Below are 8,441 nucleotides of genomic sequence, written 5' to 3'. Positions count from 1 at the left end.
TATTCAATTTTTTATCGGTTACTCTGCCTACAGATTTCCCACTCTAGTCGTAGCGACAGAATAGGGATTTAGAACACGTAATGACTATCATGCTTCTTCACATCCTTTAGCTGAACATCTGATGCCACATCTGTAGCCCGCTGAAACTATCTCAATTTATCATAATGCACAGGAGTACCAAATCTTTTTCTTATGTAATTACGACTTCCTTTATAGACCTGGAAACGCACTGAAATGTTAAGTACACCATTAAACTCCACTTTTTGCTTGTCTGTCTGTTCAACAGTATTATAATTGTTTGAAATTCATTTTATTTGATGGATGGACATCAGTAGTTTTTGCTGTTACATAGTGCTGATGATACATATCGCATAATCTGTGTGGGATTAAAATATTATTATCAGTCATGCTAGGGCTATTGAAAGAACGTCTAGCTTGTACTGGTAGCTGTTCTATGAAAAAGTACTCTAGCTAATAGGATATATTGAGATTTGAATTTACTTGGTGTGCACATGAGATTGAACCGAAGCCTCAGTGCGTTCATTGGTATAATTTGTAAACAATTTACTATCTGTTTCTTAATAAATCCTTTGAGCATTGAACGGCACTTAGAAAACGCATAATATTTATAACCTATAAATTTTATTATTTTAAAACTGCAATGGAAATTAAGTTCTTCTTCTTTGAAATCACTTCTATTGCGTTAAATGATCTGCTGCCATGTCCGTTAATGCTGTTTGATGGGATATTATTAGCTGTAATGCGGGGAGTTATTAGTTACATTTTAATTAGAATTTCAATTACATATTTTCTTTATATTTAGGAATATGTGTTTTATTTAATTGAAGAGTTGAGCTTCTGAACTATGAAACGTAGATTAGTGTTTTTAGCATTCTAATGGATGGTGCAGCTTTGCAGTATGTTGTGACTGTTTTAGAATTCTTAAGATTCCAGTTAAAATCTTTCAACGTTAATTAATGAATTATTAAACTTCTACTAATAACGTTATTCTGCTAAGAAGGGTATTTATATATATTTATTTTGATCTAATTTTCAGGGAAATTGGAGAATTTCGTCACTTAATACTGCTATGATATCTTTTTAATACTTTGTTTTTTATTAATAAAAAGTAAAAATCAACCATCTTTGTAACTTATTTTACGCTTCTTCTGACAGAAAAATATAGATATTGGACAAATATCAAGTTCTTCAGCACAGGCGTAAATTGTACTGCCATATATAATTCGCACGACTCGGACATTTTCATTTAAGCGTAGCAAAAATAAGCAGTATTTTAATTTTTTATATTTTCATTACTGCTATTTTAGTATTTTTAATTAATGGTCTGTATAACATTGCATTTTAAATATGTCTCATTTTATAACTGGTAAACTGATATAATTTTGCAGTTAATAATCATAATTATAAATTAAAGTATTTAAGGATGTCAGTTGGTTTTTCTTTTTAACCACGAAACTAAATTGTCAAATACTTATATGTTGATTATAGTCCCAATACAGAACATTTTACATTTCTTTAAGAGTTACGTTTTGTGGAACGTTTGTCAAAACAATTGTTAACATTTTTAATAGCTGTTAATGACAAATTAATGATTTTCTGTCCTTTCCGCAAGCATATCATGGTTTTCAGTGGTAGTACGTATTCCAAAATTGTCTGTAAATGTGTTTCTCTGCAGCGTCGATCCTTTCGTAGTGAAACTGACAGTTTGCTATCACATCTCTTATAAAGGAAACTAGACGCAGAAATAATTAAAAATCAGTCGAAATTTCGAGTTTTTTTCTTTTGCACTTATAAACAATCAGACATAACACATAAAAACCGTATTGAAATCTAGTTTTTAAAGAAGTTATAAGCATTTAAAGGACATAAAACAGCACAACCAAACACCTTTAAATTTCGGAGAAACTGTAAACAGATATATGTTAACAGGTATTTACCGGTTTTATAATGTGTACATATGTAATGATTTTAAAATGCGTAGATGAAAACAGAGGAACTTTTAACAGCTTAGATGTTGCGTAGGTGACTGAGAAGACCGTAGTGGCAAAGTGTAAAGCATGATGACGCAATTTAGCACAACGTATCTTGAAAAATCACTATCTTTATTTTTTCCACGCATGTCAAATCATCCTTTTTCAGACAAGATGTTTCCTAATTATATTTAAATACATAAATTGCATTTTGAATTAGAACGTCATCTTAGGTAAGTAAGCAGCAGCAGCATGGTTTAAAAGCGTCTTGCCAGCAGCAGAGCTATGCGGATAAAGGGAAGAGTATCATAGAACTTTAGAGAAAGAAGGGTGGGAGTCGGAAAAGTTTCAGTTCAGAGTTTTGGTTTACAATTAATTTGATTGGAGAAGAGGCATCTGCAATAAAACATCACGTAAGATAGAAAAATCTGGAACCTGTGAGAACCTTTAGGGGCAGATCACCAAATTTAGAATGTTAATTTTGAGGTTGCCAATTATTTTTTTTTTTTGAAACAGCTATCATATTTTGTTATATCTTACATATATATACATATATATATAATATATATACTTATAAGTCTTTATTATTCAGGTGCGGATGTCAGTACTACTAAATGTTGAATTTAAATTTGGAGGTGAAAATGCTATAAGTACAGAACTAGAGTAAGCAATCTCTCTCTGTTTAGTCATTGCAGAAAAGTGTGATCAACATGGCTTGAACGAAAGCGAAAAATAGAAATTTATATGCTTGTAAAGAAGTGCCAAAAAGTATTGCAAAGCACTGGAAGACACAGGGGTTGGACAAAAATATGGAAACACCTTTAAAAAAACATGTTTCTTTGCTTAATATGGTGTAGGAAACCCGTTGGCATCCAAAACAGCTTGCAGTCTTCTCGGAATGGATAAATACAGTTACTGTATGTTTGCCAAGGGAATATTATACCATTCTACCACAAAACGGTGGCAAGTTCAGATAACGATGTTGGCGGTGGATAACGAGAACGCACTTTCCGTTCCAATGTAGACCACAAAGGTTAGATAATATTCAGGTCTGGTGACTGTGGTGGCCAGGGGAGATGGGACAACTCATCCTCGTGCTCAGAAACCCAGTCCTGGACAATGTGAGCTGTGTGAACAGGGGCTTTGTCGTCTTGGAAGACACCATCACCATCGGGGAACAAAGTTTGTACCATGGGATGAACTTGATCGGCCAAAATGTTCACATAAGTCTTGGCAGTCATGTGCCCTGACACAGTTATCATGGGGCTAGCAGAGAACCACGATATGGCTGCCCAAACCATAACAGAACCACCGCCATGTTTCACTCTTGGCAACAAGCAGTCTGTATTATAGGCTTCAGATGGCGTTCTCCAGACGTAAACTCAGCCAAAAGTGGGAAACAATGTGAAAGAAGACTCGTCAGACCATATTACTCGCTTCCACTGCTCTATAGTCCAGGCTTTATGACTTAAACACCACCTTTTCCTGTTACAGGCATTAGCATCACTGATGAGTGGCTTCTCAATTACAGCACGGCCAGCAATTCCCTGTTTATGAAGCTCCCTTCTAATTGTTTTGGTACTCATAGGGTTCGGTAACACAACATTCATTTCAGCAGTAACTTTTGCAGCTGCGGTCTTCTTATTTTTCGTCACAATTGCCCTTAATGATCGTCTGTCACGATCACTCAGGACACACTTTCGTCCGCGTTGTGATTTAGCAGATGATGTTTTTCCGCTTTTCAAATATGCGGAATAAAACTTCGATACAGTACCTCTTGAAACACTAAACACCTCGGCCACCTTCCTTAAGGAAGCACCTACCATACGTGCTCCAACAATTTACCCACGTTCGAAGTCTGTTAACTCTGACATAATGCAATGACAACCTCACATAACAGTACTCCGACAACAACTGAACTGTTTAGCACATTTACGAAGTTGTATAGGTGGCGTCAGTAGTCAAAAACGCCAGCGCCACCTACATATTTCATTAAAATCAATCCTTCTTTTCAAACATGCATTTCACAAGGTGTTTCCATATTTTTGTCCATCCACTGTAGCTTGAATGTAACAGATGAAGGTAAACATGTAAACACATGGTGTAATGAATTTTGAAAATTTCACTGGATGTAATCAATGAAGTAAATTGTTTCTAATCTTTCACATGATAGTTTATACATTATTATTTCTGCAATATTTATTATTATGAGATTAAAATATTTAAGTTATACAAAAATGATATCTATTGTTTACAAATTTCTACGTAAAAATAATTTCTGTGCTCCATGCGACTCATATCAAAATGCTCCATGCGTCTTATTTTTTGCTAAAAATGAATTATATTTGGAAAACACTATCTTGTTATTTGCTACAGTAAGTATGCGTATGCGTTTTTAGATAGAAATTTATTAACAAGTTTAATAAAAACTAAATCTTTTTTCCAAACTATGCTTGAGTTCCTAAAAATAATTTTAAAATGTTATTATCTATCAGATTCAATAATGGATAAATGAATATTTTTGTGATGACGTTTTAAGTAATTTAATAAAAAAGTTAAAATAAAATACTGAAAATTAAAAAGCAATGAGAATTTAAATTTTTTATTAAAAAAAATTAGTTATCTGTTTGAAAATTTTTAATTTAAATTAAATTCAAATTGTGTGCATATATTTGAAAACTGAAGTAATATATTTTTTAAATAACTTGTATAAAAGTGAAATCTTAAAAATAATTTTTAAAGTCCACTGTTTTCGTAACCGAAAATGTCTAATTTTTTCATCATCATAATTTGGCTAGACATTAATAGAACAGTAAATACTTTTTGTTTTTGATAAATAATTATTTACAATATATCAATTCAATACTGACAAATGACTTGAGCACAATTATCTTCATTCGATTTGTTTGCAGAAAAGTAATACCGATTATAATGTTTCACGTATTAACTTGTGTTTGTAGACATCGTAAATGAAGTCTTTGGTAACAACGTACGAGATTTACTGACTGAGCAAGAATTATAATTAGTTGTTCAGCAAGACAGAATTTACTCAACAGCTGTTCGTGTATAGAGAGAAAATTTAACTTCTTGATAATTTTTAAACAGCTTTCAAAGCAAAATTACCTTAAACTTCTAAATAACTTATTAGGGAAGCTACAATTTCTGTACGCACTTTAGAAACTGCTAAAGTGCCATTTACAAGTGATTTTGTTTAAATGAAAAAATTGAATTAAAATCTACCAATAAAACTTCACAACGGGATTATTTGCTTTTCTCAACCCCATAGACGTCGCAAAATCTTCAGAACAGTTGAAATCTAATATAAGCAGTTCTATCAAACCCCCGCCACTAAGCATTCATTAAATGTGTTAAGAATAACACAATCTAAGGAATTACAGGTACGTTGCCCAAAAATGATCATATCCTCAAATTGAAATAAAATTGAATTTAATGAGCAACTAAAAGCATTTGTACTTCTGCGCATTCCCAGAAGATATACAATTATGGTAGTTATCTTTGGAATATCTGTCACTACAGTGGCAGAAGGTTTCACTCTTTTACGTGTTTACTCCTAGAATACCTGATGATATAAATACTGAGTTCTACAATATTTAATATCAAGGGCGTGTATTCATGGGCATAAAATCTGGTATATTTATTTTTTATTAAGAATTTTGTCTCATCATAAAGTTTTATTCATCAAAATTCGTATAATATAAAGCTAGGTGTTTCTAAATCATAAAGTTACGCGCTGATTTTAAATATATTTCTAAATATATGTAATCATATAATTCTAAATGCTTCTAATCTGGATAGTTATGTGTTAATTCTAAGCAATAGTTACTAAATTAGCATCACTCACATTTAGTAAAATTATGATGAGATAAACTTTTTAACTATAACTTTACATTATTCATAAAACTGAGCGACATTTTGTAACATCCATTTACTGTCTTTGAGTGTTAACAGTGGATGTGCGGTTTGATACTGAAATAAACTATTTTTTTTTCAAGTAGCTTTCCCATGAAGTGTCGTTATTTTGATTGTGTTCTATTTCTTATTCGATAAGCTTTTCACTGATAATATAATCTTATAAACTAATAACTTACATTATTTTCCACATATTTAATCATAACTGCTTCCACATATTTAATCGTTGATTTTCTATTTATTTAAGTAATTAATTTTAATAGTCTATTTAAGTTTCTGTATTTAAGAATAAAATACTCAGTAGCCCATTTTCTGACTTTTTAAAATTTTGCAGCCATAGTTATGTTTCTGTTTCAGGAGATGCAAATAATAAACTATTCCAGATATTAACATTGTTAATTGATTAAATACTTCACTACTGCATAATTTAAATTAGGAACCCAAACATTTTGGAGCATTATTTTTCATAGGATTGATAAGCAACCCTTCCCAAGCAAAGATTGCATATATTATTTTTAAAGTAAAATTATGCTTTCTTTACCTGCTTAATAAACTTCATAAAAATGGTATTATTTGAAAGACATTTTACTTATTACTATAATGTTTTTGTCTGCATTATATATTTCTATTCTAAGATTAAATCAAGAGAAGATTTTCAGAACCTTTTGCTGTATAATTAATAAAAATTATCACTTTCCATTTCTTTAGCGGACACCTAGAACTTTCATAATAAATTTAATTTAAATACTTGTTAAAAATAAGTCTCATTCATTTTAGCAATTGAGAACAAAGAGCACTGTTATCCCATAAAACTCTTCGCAACATTTTAATCATATTTTCGTTTATCAACTCTTGAATCTTTAATTTATAATAAAAAGTTTATTTTACCTCCCCGTATTCAGACATTTTAAGTGTATTTCAAAAATCAGCTTTTTTAAATATGTGTTCCTGGATTTATTTTCCATATAAATAGGACATCTACTTTTGGTTAATTCGTTATTAACTTTTTTTAGATCCAAGTTCCTGGATTTATTTTTCATATAAATAGGACATCAACGTTTGGTTGGTTGGTTGTTTTTTAATTAGTAGTTTATAGTTATATATGATTATCAGAACATATAATCAACCAACCAAGAATACTTCAAGGGGAGTTTGCATTAGTTAGGTATTTGATTTATGTTTCTAACGTCACACTAACTTTTTTTAAAGTTAAAGTATTTCTCCCGCCTTCTTGGCATGCCTTCGTAGTGTGGTAGTCTGCACCCTGAACGCGTACCCAGAAGTCCATGGTTCGATTCCCGGCGAAGGCGTTGCTCATTTTTCGTCTTGCCAGTTTCCAAAAATTACGTAATGTCTCTACAGTGGCGCCCAAACTAAAAGGCTGTTGGATGATGATTCTCCACAACCAGAATTTGGCGATTGGGTCCTCTAAAAACCCCAATCGCTCTATAAAAAGGGGAAGCATATAAGGTATTTATACCGCCTTCTTGGCATGCTTCGTGGTGTAGTAGTCTGCACGCTGAGCGCGTATCCAGAGGTTTGTGGTTCGATTCCCGGCGAAGGCGTTGCTAATTTTTCATCTTGCCTGCTTCCACAAAAACCTAATGTCTCTACATACATACGTTTTATTTATTACTAAAATTATTCTGCTTCATTATTTGTTATTTTACTCTGTCTTACTCTCCTCATTTTGGTGTGTTTTGGAAAACAGATGTTAAGTTTACCAAAAATCGGTTACTTAATGTATCTAAAACGCGTGTTTTCAGTTTCGAAAAATTAAGTACTCTATCATATCAAACTAAATCTTATCTAAATTCTAGAACCTTAACTCCCCTTTCTTCAGATCCTTGAAATTCCTAGAGTATTTCTTGACTGGAGTCCTTCTTTTAGAAATTCCTGAAAGTAGACAATCATGAAATATTACCTTGTCTTCTCCATGGAACCTATTCAATGAATAAAGCAGGAATTCTGGGAACGATAGGTAACATTTTATTTACTTCATTTTCAGAATAGACCTAAACTGTATTTTCTATGAAATGATCTTTTTATAATTCATGATGAGACTCCACCTCTTAACTGAAGAATGTGTAGGATTATTCGCACCTAATGAACAAAGTCTCAATCAACCAGAATCCAAGACCCAATCAGCAAGTACGAGTGGCAAACATTTGAATTCAGTGTCCCATATCTAAAGTACTTTTTACTCCAGCGGGGAAATGCTGTTTGATCCTAAGATTCAAATATAAATTATGTCGCTGGATGGCACCTCGGGATATGTTTTTAAAGAGCTTTTTATTTTTTTTTCTAATTTGTTTACAGTTTATTATTGCATTTTTCATAGAAAATAACATTTATGTATTTGAAACAAAGTTTGCGCAAAATTTATGTATTTGAAACAAAGTTATATTTACTCTTTCGGGTTCAGATTGTTTGTATACTTTGAAAGCTAATATGTATGAATCAAAAACTTGGGTTGAAATAAATTCTTTAGCATAGAATTTATGTGATTCGATTGTTATT

This window comes from Stegodyphus dumicola, chromosome 8 (assembly GCF_044657685.1).
Source record: "Stegodyphus dumicola isolate Sdum_Otavi_A_Nest chromosome 8, ASM4465768v1".
Classification (NCBI taxonomy): Eukaryota; Metazoa; Arthropoda; class Arachnida; order Araneae; family Eresidae; genus Stegodyphus; species Stegodyphus dumicola.
This window is presented reverse-complemented; position numbering follows the sequence as displayed.